This window comes from Trifolium pratense, linkage group LG5 (assembly GCF_020283565.1).
Source record: "Trifolium pratense cultivar HEN17-A07 linkage group LG5, ARS_RC_1.1, whole genome shotgun sequence".
In the NCBI taxonomy this organism is placed as follows: Eukaryota; Viridiplantae; Streptophyta; class Magnoliopsida; order Fabales; family Fabaceae; genus Trifolium; species Trifolium pratense.
In genome coordinates, this window is record NC_060063.1 from 3039517 (window position 1) to 3055866 (window position 16350).

General features: G+C 34.6%; 3 long non-coding RNA genes across 3 annotated transcripts in view; all 3 read left to right on the top strand.

The window, feature by feature from the left end:
• The first annotated feature begins 802 nt into the window (after positions 1-802).
• LOC123884656 lies at positions 803-2938 on the top strand. The gene is made up of 2 exons (XR_006800892.1): positions 803-1361; positions 2656-2938. It is a non-coding gene; the product is annotated as an uncharacterized LOC123884656 (long non-coding RNA).
• Positions 2939-5659: 2721 nt separating this feature from the next.
• On the top strand, positions 5660-7463 carry LOC123884657. Its single transcript, XR_006800893.1, has 2 exons — positions 5660-5886; positions 7181-7463. It is a non-coding gene; the product is annotated as an uncharacterized LOC123884657 (long non-coding RNA).
• A 2721-nt stretch (positions 7464-10184) lies between these two features.
• LOC123884659 overlaps positions 10185-16350 on the top strand; it is a 6394-nt gene continuing 228 nt past the window's right edge. The window contains exons 1-3 of the long non-coding RNA XR_006800894.1: positions 10185-10411; positions 11706-14936; positions 16232-16350. The exon at positions 16232-16350 is cut by the window's right edge and continues 228 nt beyond it. This is a non-coding gene — a long non-coding RNA (uncharacterized LOC123884659). The remainder of the gene's footprint in view (positions 10412-11705; positions 14937-16231) is intronic.

Below are 16350 nucleotides of genomic sequence, written 5' to 3' on the forward strand. Positions count from 1 at the left end.
GAATTAGTTTGTCACGTTGTGAAAGTCTTACAAATTTTGCTAGATCTAATTCGTTTGAGTCAAAGTGTTAAATAATGGTCGCACTCGTGTTAAAGATTTCCCAATTTTGGCTTATTACGGATAGCCGTCACATTAAAGATTGCAGTAGGAGTATCATATATATGTAATAACTTAAATTAGAGATAACTATGAAAGTCTGAACTAGGAAAAGAGCTAAAAGGAGATAAAATTATATTTATTTTCATATTTGTGCTAGACAAATATGATTTTATCATTTCAATTGACAAAAAAAATTGAATTCTCTGTCTATTTGCATTTTATCGCAGTTGTAATGGCGTTTTCTCGTGGTCGTAACAGTGTTTTGGCGATGATTTTTGTTCACACCATAAAAACAGGGTGAAATTCTGGCACACTAGCGTTTCGATGTTGAACCTGATGCTCCAACACTGTAACATAGTTTTAATGCTTGATCAGATGATTCAACATTTAACGACGCATACGAAATGAACAACAAGCGTAATAAACAGAAAACTAAATAACACAGTTATTTGTTAACCCAGTTCAGCATAAGCCTACTCTGGGGGATACCAATCCAGGAGTGAATCCACTATGATACTATTAGTTTAAAGCCCTCAATAAACAACCTGTTTAAGACTTCTCACCTAATCACCACCCGTGCTATATTCTACCTAAGAGACACCTAGGTATGAGAACCTTCGCTCACCTCCTCTTGACCACAACCACTATGATCGTACACTATTACTTTTAACAGGTGAAGATACACTTTGTAACGCCCCGAATTTTAATTAGGAATACTTTAGGGATATATGATTTATTAAATGATGTCTAATTATGTGCTTATGTGTATTTGTGTGTTTATGAATTTTAAATTGATTTTGACATGTTAAGTGTGTTTTTATGTATTGTGTAATTATTGTGGTTTGAGATTAAATTAGATAGTAGTATAATTTAGGAGTTAGTTATGGGAGAAAATAAATAATTAGAGGTTTTGGACTTATTTATGAGAGAAAGAGGTAGAGAGAGAAGTAAAAAGAAGGGTTTTGGTGAAAGTTGAAGAGAAAGAAGAGATGAGGAATGCAAATCTCGTTTTCAACACAGCAGCCTCACAAAAACTTTGATTCCCGATTCGTTAACCGTTGGATGTCCTTCAAATTTTGAGGGTAGGTTCATAACATCTGAGGCCAACTTTTGACCGTTCGGATCGTTGAAACAAGGTCTGAGGAGGAAGAAATCGAGTTCGGATTGCACCAGATGTGTTGGGGAGAAAAAGAGGGAAAAAGGCAAGAACAAGGTGGAGCTTCAAGAACCATTGCCATCCTCCATTTTCTTTACAACCAAAGGTAAGGGAAGTTTATGTTTTTAAGTAGGATTGAGTTATAGAATAAAGGAGTAGCTAAGCTTCTCTTTCCCAAGTATTCTATGATTCTCCTTAGGAGAGGGTTTTTTGAGAAAACCCATGAGTAGAGATTATGTTTTTATGCTTTCTCATTAATAATCCATGTTGTTGTTATTAGTTAGTAGTGATTTGTACAATAAAAATTCATGCTTGAACTGTTGAAGTTGTTATGTTTGAATAGATTGAAAGTATGAATTTTGATCGATAATTTCATGAATTGGTTGTTGTTTTGTTGTTAATTTGAGTAGGCTGAGTTAGGATTAATGAGAACTAAACATGAATCCATTTATGTGAGTTTTGGGAGTTATGGGATACTATGATAGTGGGTTATAGTCATGGTAAATTGTGGTGTGAATCTACTCAATTTTTGTGAGATGATTTGTTTGAGTTGGTGCTTTGTTCGTTATATTGAAAAGATGATGGTGATGAATATATGAATGAAACTAAATTAATGTGTTAGTTAATGTATTTAATTGATAAACTTTATTTGTGAGTTTGTTGATGAAGTTTCATTGACGTGGATTATTGATGAATTTTATTCGTATACTAAATGATGAATTTTATTGGTGTATGAATTCTTTTGGTGTATTAGTGATGTGTTCCTGTGTATGAACAATGACGGTGTTTCGTGCTTATGTACAATGACGAGGTGTGATTGTTCATGAATATAACTATGATGTTCAATTTCTTGATGATGATAAATGATGATTTATCATGAGTAGATGTATTCTAAAGACGATGATTTAGAATATTTGGATTATGTTATCCATATTATGTTGATGTTATAATAGAGATAAAACTATATGTTTGGTATATGCACATTCATGCATTCATAAGTTGTGTCTATTGATGAGTATTCTAGAGACGATGATCTAGTTTACTGTTATTTTAGAGACGATGATCTAAAACATTTGGAATAAGTTTTCCAAAATTATGACGATGGGTACCACATGCATATAGGTCGTGTCTAGGGAGACATTGCATACTTAATTTCAATAGATGAAATGTTGTGTGACTGATAAATTGTTGGTTGATGTTTGCATAATTGCGTACTAAATGATAAGTGATAATTTGTGGGTGTTAATTGGTGAGTGCTAAATGGTATAAATGTTGCATGAATTATTAACGTGATATAATCATGTTTATACCTTGTTGTATATTTCCTATTTTTTTTGCTTATTGCATAAACTCACCCTGTTTTGTGTTATGTGTTACGTGCTGGACTCTTGGGAGTCCAGGTTTTCCAGGTTGTTGAGTCTCGTGTGCTTGAGTTCTTGATGAAGCTCCGCTCTGATTGTGACACGGGGAAGAGTTTTTAGAGTCATTTACTCTGTCATTTTATTTTTAATTTAAAATGTTTCTTGTTAGAAAAGAAAAATATTTTTATTAGTGATGCTTATGCTAATTTATTTTCATTAGCAATATGAAGAAAAATGTAATACCTTAAACCAATATTTTCATAAGTTATTTTGACTCCAAGCCTATTTATTATTTATAACCGCTGCGTAATTTTGAAAAGCATTCTTGAATTAGAGTAACTTTTGAATATTGGGTTTAGGGCGTTACAAAGTGGTATCAGAGCCCCGTTGGTCCAATCGGACTATGTGGGCTAGGTGTGTGTTATGTGTCAATCAGAGCAGGTCTGTCTAGTCAGATCGAGTGGGCGTGGTGTCAGTTGTGTTTGTCTATCGCTTGTATTTTATTATGTGTTGATTGTTATAGTTACACTTGCACCTAGTGTCACTATTTAACTATCTTGCAAGATGTGTGATTAGTTTCAGGAATTTCATTGTTACGATATATTCATCCTTTCTCGTTATGATCTGATTCTTAATTTTGAAAATTAAGGGAAGATATATGTCACCTAAATGTTTGTGTGAGACATTGTGTTTTGTGTTTCATTCCCTTGTATGCAACGTGTGTTTAAACACTGTCTATACTTGTTTCTTTTGTGAGACTAAGTTCGAGTGCGGTAAAGGTCTGCAGCTAGGTGTGGGAATCAGGAGTCTCAGCAGAAGGTTGCAGGTGGGTTTGAGACAAGTGGGGGAGAATGTTATATCCCTCCGAGATGTTTCGAGTGTGGGAAGCTAGGAAAAGTAGAGATGTCCGAAGGAGAGTGCTCATACGTTTGTGGGGTCTGCTTCAGAGATATGACTGAGTTAGAGGAACAATTAGAAGAACAACTAGAGAAGAAGTCTGTTAAGTTGAGTGTTTCGCCGTGGAGCAGTAGTGTAGTTGGTTAAGTAAGACGGATTTGAGATCGAGTTATCATCGGATACATGTAAAGTCGGAGAATATACTGAAGACTACTCTCATAAAAGTTTGAGGTATCTGTTTAATCAGAAGAAGTTGAATATGAGGCAAATGAGGTGGTTAGACATTTTGAAGGATTATGACTTTAGGTTGAGTTATCATCCGGGTAAAGCGAATGTGATCGTAGATGCATCGAGTAGGAAGTTCTTGCACATTGCTGCGTTTATGACAAGAGGATTAAATTTGATTGAAAAAAAATCAAAAATTTGAAATTGGTGGGGCATGTTAGGAAAAAAAAATTGACGAACCATATTCTCAAAGAGGTTGGGGGGACCGTAAGGAATTGCTTAGTAAAAAGAAAGATGTCGCAGAGTTTGTGTATGTCTGTTTAGTTTGTCATAAGTTAAAGATTGAGCAGATAGTCGAGTTTATTCTAGAGTGAAAGTGGGATAGTATTCGATGAATTTGTGTAAGGACTATGGTGAAGTACCTTATAAGGAGTTGAGATTGTGTTGAGTATCAACTGAGATGTGTATATCAATGACGGTGGAAGTTACGAAAAACACCTTTCAGATAAGAGCTTGGAGTAGTAAGTAGGATGTATCAAAACGGAAGTTGAACAATAATTGTGGAGATAATACTCATGGATAATCAAAGATAAATAAAAGAGATTTAAGATTGAGAAAAGGTTACACTAGAAATCAGGACGGAGAAATCATTAGGTGGAAAAGTATGTTGGAGCATTTCACACGAGGCTTTTGATGTAGAGATGAGGTTAAAGTATATCAGCAATGGACTAATAGAAGGAGTGAGAAGGACTAGTTGTTTGGGAAGATGTGTTAATGAGAATGTGGCTTAAGGATTCACAATAGGGAAATGATGAAAAGTTTGGAAAAAAAAAAAACTAAGAAAAGTTGGAGGAGAGTTTGGAGTTATGACGAAACATGATGTGCCCTGATTGGGAAAGTCAAAAGAGATAAATATTTCGTGTTGAAGTGCATAGAAAGTAGTTAAGTGATGATTTGAAAGTAAAATAGTCATGTTAGTTCTACGAAAGAAATTGAAAATTGTGTAAAAGAATCTGTCTGTCAGAGATGACAAGTTTTGACATTGTGTCAGGAGAATTTGGGAAGCCTTGGCCATCAACCGAAGATTGAGATGGTAGTATTCAGACGGTGGTTGGAATGAGATTCGAATATGAACATACGGTTTGGTACAGTTATGAGATTTAGGGAAAATTGAGAACTTATGGGCATTTGAGAAGTTGTGAAGTTTTTATGCGATGATGTTTTTCCGGAGTATAATGGATTGAATTTTACTTGCGGTAGTGGTGTTGTACTCATTATGGAATGATACTCAACGGATGTTCGTGCTATGGGAGCACTATTGTAGTTTGGTGGAAATGGAATATGCCATCGTCATGATTGTCGGCTATCTATTGACAAATTGAGGAACTGATCACCTTTAATCTCTTGTTAATAGTAGACGAAATTGTGTTGACTGGAATAGACTAGTTTTATCATACTTGATAGTGAGCAGAGTTTTGGTGGTTCTTTTGGAAAGCCGGATGAAGGAGTCTTATCGGAGTTGTTCCAGTCAGATAATTTTTGAGGACGCAAATTCTTTAAGTGGGGGAGAGTTGTAACGCCCCGAATTTTAATTAGGAATACTTTAGGGATATATGATTTATTAAATGATGTCTAATTATGTGCTTATGTGTATTTGTGTGTTTATGAATTTTAAATTGATTTTGACATGTTAAGTGTGTTTTTATGTATTGTGTAATTATTGTGGTTTGAGATTAAATTAGATAGTAGTATAATTTAGGAGTTAGTTATGGGAGAAAATAAATAATTAGAGGTTTTGGACTTATTTATGAGAGAAAGAGGTAGAGAGAGAAGTAAAAAGAAGGGTTTTGGTGAAAGTTGAAGAGAAAGAAGAGATGAGGAATGCAAATCTCGTTTTCAACACAGCAGCCTCACAAAAAACTTTGATTCCCGATTCGTTAACCGTTGGATGTCCTTCAAATTTTGAGGGTAGGTTCATAACATCTGAGGCCAACTTTTGACCGTTCGGATCGTTGAAACAAGGTCTGAGGAGGAAGAAATCGAGTTCGGATTGCACCAGATGTGTTGGGGAGAAAAAGAGGGAAAAAGGCAAGAACAAGGTGGAGCTTCAAGAACCATTGCCATCCTCCATTTTCTTTACAACCAAAGGTAAGGGAAGTTTATGTTTTTAAGTAGGATTGAGTTATAGAATAAAGGAGTAGCTAAGCTTCTCTTTCCCAAGTAATCTATGATTCTCCTTAGGAGAGGGTTTTTTGAGAAAACCCATGAGTAGAGATTATGTTTTTATGCTTTCTCATTAATAATCCATGTTGTTGTTATTAGTTAGTAGTGATTTGTACAATAAAAATTCATGCTTGAACTGTTGAAGTTGTTATGTTTGAATAGATTGAAAGTATGAATTTTGATCGATAATTTCATGAATTGGTTGTTGTTTTGTTGTTAATTTGAGTAGGCTGAGTTAGGATTAATGAGAACTAAACATGAATCCATTTATGTGAGTTTTGGGAGTTATGGGATACTATGATAGTGGGTTATAGTCATGGTAAATTGTGGTGTGAATCTACTCAATTTTTGTGAGATGATTTGTTTGAGTTGGTGCTTTGTTCGTTATATTGAAAAGATGATGGTGATGAATATATGAATGAAACTAAATTAATGTGTTAGTTAATGTATTTAATTGATAAACTTTATTTGTGAGTTTGTTGATGAAGTTTCATTGACGTGGATTATTGATGAATTTTATTCGTATACTAAATGATGAATTTTATTGGTGTATGAATTCTTTTGGTGTATTAGTGATGTGTTCCTGTGTATGAACAATGACGGTGTTTCGTGCTTATGTACAATGACGAGGTGTGATTGTTCATGAATATAACTATGATGTTCAATTTCTTGATGATGATAAATGATGATTTATCATGAGTAGATGTATTCTAAAGACGATGATTTAGAATATTTGGATTATGTTATCCATATTATGTTGATGTTATAATAGAGATAAAACTATATGTTTGGTATATGCACATTCATGCATTCATAAGTTGTGTCTATTGATGAGTATTCTAGAGACGATGATCTAGTTTACTGTTATTTTAGAGACGATGATCTAAAACATTTGGAATAAGTTTTCCAAAATTATGACGATGGGTACCACATGCATATAGGTCGTGTCTAGGGAGACATTGCATACTTAATTTCAATAGATGAAATGTTGTGTGACTGATAAATTGTTGGTTGATGTTTGCATAATTGCGTACTAAATGATAAGTGATAATTTGTGGGTGTTAATTGGTGAGTGCTAAATGGTATAAATGTTGCATGAATTATTAACGTGATATAATCATGTTTATACCTTGTTGTATATTTCCTATTTTTTTTGCTTATTGCATAAACTCACCCTGTTTTGTGTTATGTGTTACGTGCTGGACTCTTGGGAGTCCAGGTTTTCCAGGTTGTTGAGTCTCGTGTGCTTGAGTTCTTGATGAAGCTCCGCTCTGATTGTGACACGGGGAAGAGTTTTTAGAGTCATTTACTCTGTCATTTTATTTTTAATTTAAAATGTTTCTTGTTAGAAAAGAAAAATATTTTTATTAGTGATGCTTATGCTAATTTATTTTCATTAGCAATATGAAGAAAAATGTAATACCTTAAACCAATATTTTCATAAGTTATTTTGACTCCAAGCCTATTTATTATTTATAACCGCTGCGTAATTTTGAAAAGCATTCTTGAATTAGAGTAACTTTTGAATATTGGGTTTAGGGCGTTACAAAGTGGTATCAGAGCCCCGTTGGTCCAATCGGACTATGTGGGCTAGGTGTGTGTTATGTGTCAATCAGAGCAGGTCTGTCTAGTCAGATCGAGTGGGCGTGGTGTCAGTTGTGTTTGTCTATCGCTTGTATTTTATTATGTGTTGATTGTTATAGTTACACTTGCACCTAGTGTCACTATTTAACTATCTTGCAAGATGTGTGATTAGTTTCAGGAATTTCATTGTTACGATATATTCATCCTTTCTCGTTATGATCTGATTCTTAATTTTGAAAATTAAGGGAAGATATATGTCACCTAAATGTTTGTGTGAGACATTGTGTTTTGTGTTTCATTCCCTTGTATGCAACGTGTGTTTAAACACTGTCTATACTTGTTTCTTTTGTGAGACTAAGTTCGAGTGCGGTAAAGGTCTGCAGCTAGGTGTGGGAATCAGGAGTCTCAGCAGAAGGTTGCAGGTGGGTTTGAGACAAGTGGGGGAGAATGTTATATCCCTCCGAGATGTTTCGAGTGTGGGAAGCTAGGAAAAGTAGAGATGTCCGAAGGAGAGTGCTCATACGTTTGTGGGGTCTGCTTCAGAGATATGACTGAGTTAGAGGAACAATTAGAAGAACAACTAGAGAAGAAGTCTGTTAAGTTGAGTGTTTCGCCGTGGAGCAGTAGTGTAGTTGGTTAAGTAAGACGGATTTGAGATCGAGTTATCATCGGATACATGTAAAGTCGGAGAATATACTGAAGACTACTCTCATAAAAGTTTGAGGTATCTGTTTAATCAGAAGAAGTTGAATATGAGGCAAATGAGGTGGTTAGACATTTTGAAGGATTATGACTTTAGGTTGAGTTATCATCCGGGTAAAGCGAATGTGATCGTAGATGCATCGAGTAGGAAGTTCTTGCACATTGCTGCGTTTATGACAAGAGGATTAAATTTGATTGAAAAAAAATCAAAAATTTGAAATTGGTGGGGCATGTTAGCAAAAAAAAATTGACGAACCATATTCTCAAAGAGGTTGGGGGGACCGTAAGGAATTGCTTAGTAAAAAGAAAGATGTCGCAGAGTTTGTGTATGTCTGTTTAGTTTGTCATAAGTCAAAGATTGAGCAGATAGTCGAGTTTATTCTAGAGTGAAAGTGGGATAGTATTCGATGAATTTGTGTAAGGACTATGGTGAAGTACCTTATAAGGAGTTGAGATTGTGTTGAGTATCAACTGAGATGTGTATATCAATGACGGTGGAAGTTACGAAAAACACCTTTCAGATAAGAGCTTGGAGTAGTAAGTAGGATGTATCAAAACGGAAGTTGAACAATAATTGTGGAGATAATACTCATGGATAATCAAAGATAAATAAAAGAGATTTAAGATTGAGAAAAGGTTACACTAGAAATCAGGACGGAGAAATCATTAGGTGGAAAAGTATGTTGGAGCATTTCACACGAGGCTTTTGATGTAGAGATGAGGTTAAAGTATATCAGCAATGGACTAATAGAAGGAGTGAGAAGGACTAGTTGTTTGGGAAGATGTGTTAATGAGAATGTGGCTTAAGGATTCACAATAGGGAAATGATGAAAAGTTTGGAAAAAAAAAAAACTAAGAAAAGTTGGAGGAGAGTTTGGAGTTATGACGAAACATGATGTGCCCTGATTGGGAAAGTCAAAAGAGATAAATATTTCGTGTTGAAGTGCATAGAAAGTAGTTAAGTGATGATTTGAAAGTAAAATAGTCATGTTAGTTCTACGAAAGAAATTGAAAATTGTGTAAAAGAATCTGTCTGTCAGAGATGACAAGTTTTGACATTGTGTCAGGAGAATTTGGGAAGCCTTGGCCATCAACCGAAGATTGAGATGGTAGTATTCAGACGGTGGTTGGAATGAGATTCGAATATGAACATACGGTTTGGTACAGTTATGAGATTTAGGGAAAATTGAGAACTTATGGGCATTTGAGAAGTTGTGAAGTTTTTATGCGATGATGTTTTTCCGGAGTATAATGGATTGAATTTTACTTGCGGTAGTGGTGTTGTACTCATTATGGAATGATACTCAACGGATGTTCGTGCTATGGGAGCACTATTGTAGTTTGGTGGAAATGGAATATGCCATCGTCATGATTGTCGGCTATCTATTGACAAATTGAGGAACTGATCACCTTTAATCTCTTGTTAATAGTAGACGAAATTGTGTTGACTGGAATAGACTAGTTTTATCATACTTGATAGTGAGCAGAGTTTTGGTGGTTCTTTTGGAAAGCCGGATGAAGGAGTCTTATCGGAGTTGTTCCAGTCAGATAATTTTTGAGGACGCAAATTCTTTAAGTGGGGGAGAGTTGTAACGCCCCGAATTTTAATTAGGAATACTTTAGGGATATATGATTTATTAAATGATGTCTAATTATGTGCTTATGTGTATTTGTGTGTTTATGAATTTTAAATTGATTTTGACATGTTAAGTGTGTTTTTATGTATTGTGTAATTATTGTGGTTTGAGATTAAATTAGATAGTAGTATAATTTAGGAGTTAGTTATGGGAGAAAATAAATAATTAGAGGTTTTGGACTTATTTATGAGAGAAAGAGGTAGAGAGAGAAGTAAAAAGAAGGGTTTTGGTGAAAGTTGAAGAGAAAGAAGAGATGAGGAATGCAAATCTCGTTTTCAACACAGCAGCCTCACAAAAAACTTTGATTCCCGATTCGTTAACCGTTGGATGTCCTTCAAATTTTGAGGGTAGGTTCATAACATCTGAGGCCAACTTTTGACCGTTCGGATCGTTGAAACAAGGTCTGAGGAGGAAGAAATCGAGTTCGGATTGCACCAGATGTGTTGGGGAGAAAAAGAGGGAAAAAGGCAAGAACAAGGTGGAGCTTCAAGAACCATTGCCATCCTCCATTTTCTTTACAACCAAAGGTAAGGGAAGTTTATGTTTTTAAGTAGGATTGAGTTATAGAATAAAGGAGTAGCTAAGCTTCTCTTTCCCAAGTAATCTATGATTCTCCTTAGGAGAGGGTTTTTTGAGAAAACCCATGAGTAGAGATTATGTTTTTATGCTTTCTCATTAATAATCCATGTTGTTGTTATTAGTTAGTAGTGATTTGTACAATAAAAATTCATGCTTGAACTGTTGAAGTTGTTATGTTTGAATAGATTGAAAGTATGAATTTTGATCGATAATTTCATGAATTGGTTGTTGTTTTGTTGTTAATTTGAGTAGGCTGAGTTAGGATTAATGAGAACTAAACATGAATCCATTTATGTGAGTTTTGGGAGTTATGGGATACTATGATAGTGGGTTATAGTCATGGTAAATTGTGGTGTGAATCTACTCAATTTTTGTGAGATGATTTGTTTGAGTTGGTGCTTTGTTCGTTATATTGAAAAGATGATGGTGATGAATATATGAATGAAACTAAATTAATGTGTTAGTTAATGTATTTAATTGATAAACTTTATTTGTGAGTTTGTTGATGAAGTTTCATTGACGTGGATTATTGATGAATTTTATTCGTATACTAAATGATGAATTTTATTGGTGTATGAATTCTTTTGGTGTATTAGTGATGTGTTCCTGTGTATGAACAATGACGGTGTTTCGTGCTTATGTACAATGACGAGGTGTGATTGTTCATGAATATAACTATGATGTTCAATTTCTTGATGATGATAAATGATGATTTATCATGAGTAGATGTATTCTAAAGACGATGATTTAGAATATTTGGATTATGTTATCCATATTATGTTGATGTTATAATAGAGATAAAACTATATGTTTGGTATATGCACATTCATGCATTCATAAGTTGTGTCTATTGATGAGTATTCTAGAGACGATGATCTAGTTTACTGTTATTTTAGAGACGATGATCTAAAACATTTGGAATAAGTTTTCCAAAATTATGACGATGGGTACCACATGCATATAGGTCGTGTCTAGGGAGACATTGCATACTTAATTTCAATAGATGAAATGTTGTGTGACTGATAAATTGTTGGTTGATGTTTGCATAATTGCGTACTAAATGATAAGTGATAATTTGTGGGTGTTAATTGGTGAGTGCTAAATGGTATAAATGTTGCATGAATTATTAACGTGATATAATCATGTTTATACCTTGTTGTATATTTCCTATTTTTTTTGCTTATTGCATAAACTCACCCTGTTTTGTGTTATGTGTTACGTGCTGGACTCTTGGGAGTCCAGGTTTTCCAGGTTGTTGAGTCTCGTGTGCTTGAGTTCTTGATGAAGCTCCGCTCTGATTGTGACACGGGGAAGAGTTTTTAGAGTCATTTACTCTGTCATTTTATTTTTAATTTAAAATGTTTCTTGTTAGAAAAGAAAAATATTTTTATTAGTGATGCTTATGCTAATTTATTTTCATTAGCAATATGAAGAAAAATGTAATACCTTAAACCAATATTTTCATAAGTTATTTTGACTCCAAGCCTATTTATTATTTATAACCGCTGCGTAATTTTGAAAAGCATTCTTGAATTAGAGTAACTTTTGAATATTGGGTTTAGGGCGTTACAAAGTGGTATCAGAGCCCCGTTGGTCCAATCGGACTATGTGGGCTAGGTGTGTGTTATGTGTCAATCAGAGCAGGTCTGTCTAGTCAGATCGAGTGGGCGTGGTGTCAGTTGTGTTTGTCTATCGCTTGTATTTTATTATGTGTTGATTGTTATAGTTACACTTGCACCTAGTGTCACTATTTAACTATCTTGCAAGATGTGTGATTAGTTTCAGGAATTTCATTGTTACGATATATTCATCCTTTCTCGTTATGATCTGATTCTTAATTTTGAAAATTAAGGGAAGATATATGTCACCTAAATGTTTGTGTGAGACATTGTGTTTTGTGTTTCATTCCCTTGTATGCAACGTGTGTTTAAACACTGTCTATACTTGTTTCTTTTGTGAGACTAAGTTCGAGTGCGGTAAAGGTCTGCAGCTAGGTGTGGGAATCAGGAGTCTCAGCAGAAGGTTGCAGGTGGGTTTGAGACAAGTGGGGGAGAATGTTATATCCCTCCGAGATGTTTCGAGTGTGGGAAGCTAGGAAAAGTAGAGATGTCCGAAGGAGAGTGCTCATACGTTTGTGGGGTCTGCTTCAGAGATATGACTGAGTTAGAGGAACAATTAGAAGAACAACTAGAGAAGAAGTCTGTTAAGTTGAGTGTTTCGCCGTGGAGCAGTAGTGTAGTTGGTTAAGTAAGACGGATTTGAGATCGAGTTATCATCGGATACATGTAAAGTCGGAGAATATACTGAAGACTACTCTCATAAAAGTTTGAGGTATCTGTTTAATCAGAAGAAGTTGAATATGAGGCAAATGAGGTGGTTAGACATTTTGAAGGATTATGACTTTAGGTTGAGTTATCATCCGGGTAAAGCGAATGTGATCGTAGATGCATCGAGTAGGAAGTTCTTGCACATTGCTGCGTTTATGACAAGAGGATTAAATTTGATTGAAAAAAAATCAAAAATTTGAAATTGGTGGGGCATGTTAGGAAAAAAAAATTGACGAACCATATTCTCAAAGAGGTTGGGGGGACCGTAAGGAATTGCTTAGTAAAAAGAAAGATGTCGCAGAGTTTGTGTATGTCTGTTTAGTTTGTCATAAGTCAAAGATTGAGCAGATAGTCGAGTTTATTCTAGAGTGAAAGTGGGATAGTATTCGATGAATTTGTGTAAGGACTATGGTGAAGTACCTTATAAGGAGTTGAGATTGTGTTGAGTATCAACTGAGATGTGTATATCAATGACGGTGGAAGTTACGAAAAACACCTTTCAGATAAGAGCTTGGAGTAGTAAGTAGGATGTATCAAAACGGAAGTTGAACAATAATTGTGGAGATAATACTCATGGATAATCAAAGATAAATAAAAGAGATTTAAGATTGAGAAAAGGTTACACTAGAAATCAGGACGGAGAAATCATTAGGTGGAAAAGTATGTTGGAGCATTTCACACGAGGCTTTTGATGTAGAGATGAGGTTAAAGTATATCAGCAATGAACTAATAGAAGGAGTGAGAAGGACTAGTTGTTTGGGAAGATGTGTTAATGAGAATGTGGCTTAAGGATTCACAATAGGGAAATGATGAAAAGTTTGGAAAAAAAAAAAAACTAAGAAAAGTTGGAGGAGAGTTTGGAGTTATGACGAAACATGATGTGCCCTGATTGGGAAAGTCAAAAGAGATAAATATTTCGTGTTGAAGTGCATAGAAAGTAGTTAAGTGATGATTTGAAAGTAAAATAGTCATGTTAGTTCTACGAAAGAAATTGAAAATTGTGTAAAAGAATCTGTCTGTCAGAGATGACAAGTTTTGACATTGTGTCAGGAGAATTTGGGAAGCCTTGGCCATCAACCGAAGATTGAGATGGTAGTATTCAGACGGTGGTTGGAATGAGATTCGAATATGAACATACGGTTTGGTACAGTTATGAGATTTAGGGAAAATTGAGAACTTATGGGCATTTGAGAAGTTGTGAAGTTTTTATGCGATGATGTTTTTCCGGAGTATAATGGATTGAATTTTACTTGCGGTAGTGGTGTTGTACTCATTATGGAATGATACTCAACGGATGTTCGTGCTATGGGAGCACTATTGTAGTTTGGTGGAAATGGAATATGCCATCGTCATGATTGTTGGCTATCTATTGACAAATTGAGGAACTGATCACCTTTAATCTCTTGTTAATAGTAGACGAAATTGTGTTGACTGGAATAGACTAGTTTTATCATACTTGATAGTGAGCAGAGTTTTGGTGGTTCTTTTGGAAAGCCGGATGAAGGAGTCTTATCGGAGTTGTTCCAGTCAGATAATTTTCGAGGACGCAAATTCTTTAAGTGGGGGAGAGTTGTAACGCCCCGAATTTTAATTAGGAATACTTTAGGGATATATGATTTATTAAATGATGTCTAATTATGTGCTTATGTGTATTTGTGTGTTTATGAATTTTAAATTGATTTTGACATGTTAAGTGTGTTTTTATGTATTGTGTAATTATTGTGGTTTGAGATTAAATTAGATAGTAGTATAATTTAGGAGTTAGTTATGGGAGAAAATAAATAATTAGAGGTTTTGGACTTATTTATGAGAGAAAGAGGTAGAGAGAGAAGTAAAAAGAAGGGTTTTGGTGAAAGTTGAAGAGAAAGAAGAGATGAGGAATGCAAATCTCGTTTTCAACACAGCAGCCTCACAAAAACTTTGATTCCCGATTCGTTAACCGTTGGATGTCCTTCAAATTTTGAGGGTAGGTTCATAACATCTGAGGCCAACTTTTGACCGTTCGGATCGTTGAAACAAGGTCTGAGGAGGAAGAAATCGAGTTCGGATTGCACCAGATGTGTTGGGGAGAAAAAGAGGGAAAAAGGCAAGAACAAGGTGGAGCTTCAAGAACCATTGCCATCCTCCATTTTCTTTACAACCAAAGGTAAGGGAAGTTTATGTTTTTAAGTAGGATTGAGTTATAGAATAAAGGAGTAGCTAAGCTTCTCTTTCCCAAGTATTCTATGATTCTCCTTAGGAGAGGGTTTTTTGAGAAAACCCATGAGTAGAGATTATGTTTTTATGCTTTCTCATTAATAATCCATGTTGTTGTTATTAGTTAGTAGTGATTTGTACAATAAAAATTCATGCTTGAACTGTTGAAGTTGTTATGTTTGAATAGATTGAAAGTATGAATTTTGATCGATAATTTCATGAATTGGTTGTTGTTTTGTTGTTAATTTGAGTAGGCTGAGTTAGGATTAATGAGAACTAAACATGAATCCATTTATGTGAGTTTTGGGAGTTATGGGATACTATGATAGTGGGTTATAGTCATGGTAAATTGTGGTGTGAATCTACTCAATTTTTGTGAGATGATTTGTTTGAGTTGGTGCTTTGTTCGTTATATTGAAAAGATGATGGTGATGAATATATGAATGAAACTAAATTAATGTGTTAGTTAATGTATTTAATTGATAAACTTTATTTGTGAGTTTGTTGATGAAGTTTCATTGACGTGGATTATTGATGAATTTTATTCGTATACTAAATGATGAATTTTATTGGTGTATGAATTCTTTTGGTGTATTAGTGATGTGTTCCTGTGTATGAACAATGACGGTGTTTCGTGCTTATGTACAATGACGAGGTGTGATTGTTCATGAATATAACTATGATGTTCAATTTCTTGATGATGATAAATGATGATTTATCATGAGTAGATGTATTCTAAAGACGATGATTTAGAATATTTGGATTATGTTATCCATATTATGTTGATGTTATAATAGAGATAAAACTATATGTTTGGTATATGCACATTCATGCATTCATAAGTTGTGTCTATTGATGAGTATTCTAGAGACGATGATCTAGTTTACTGTTGTTTTAGAGACGATGATCTAAAACATTTGGAATAAGTTTTCCAAAATTATGACGATGGGTACCACATGCATATAGGTCGTGTCTAGGGAGACATTGCATACTTAGTTTCAATAGATGAAATGTTGTGTGACTGATAAATTGTTGGTTGATGTTTGCATAATTGCGTACTAAATGATAAGTGATAATTTGTGGGTGTTAATTGGTGAGTTCTAAATGGTATAAATGTTGCATGAATTATTAACGTGATATAATCATGTTTATACCTTGTTGTATATTTCCTATTTTTTTTTGCTTATTGCATAAACTCACCCTGTTTTGTGTTATGTGTTACGTGCTGGACTCTTGGGAGTCCAGGTTTTCCAGGTTGTTGAGTCTCGTGTGCTTGAGTTCTTGATGAAGCTCCGCTCTGATTGTGACACGGGGAAGAGTTTTTAGAGTCATTTACTCTGTCATTTTATTTTTAATTTAAAATG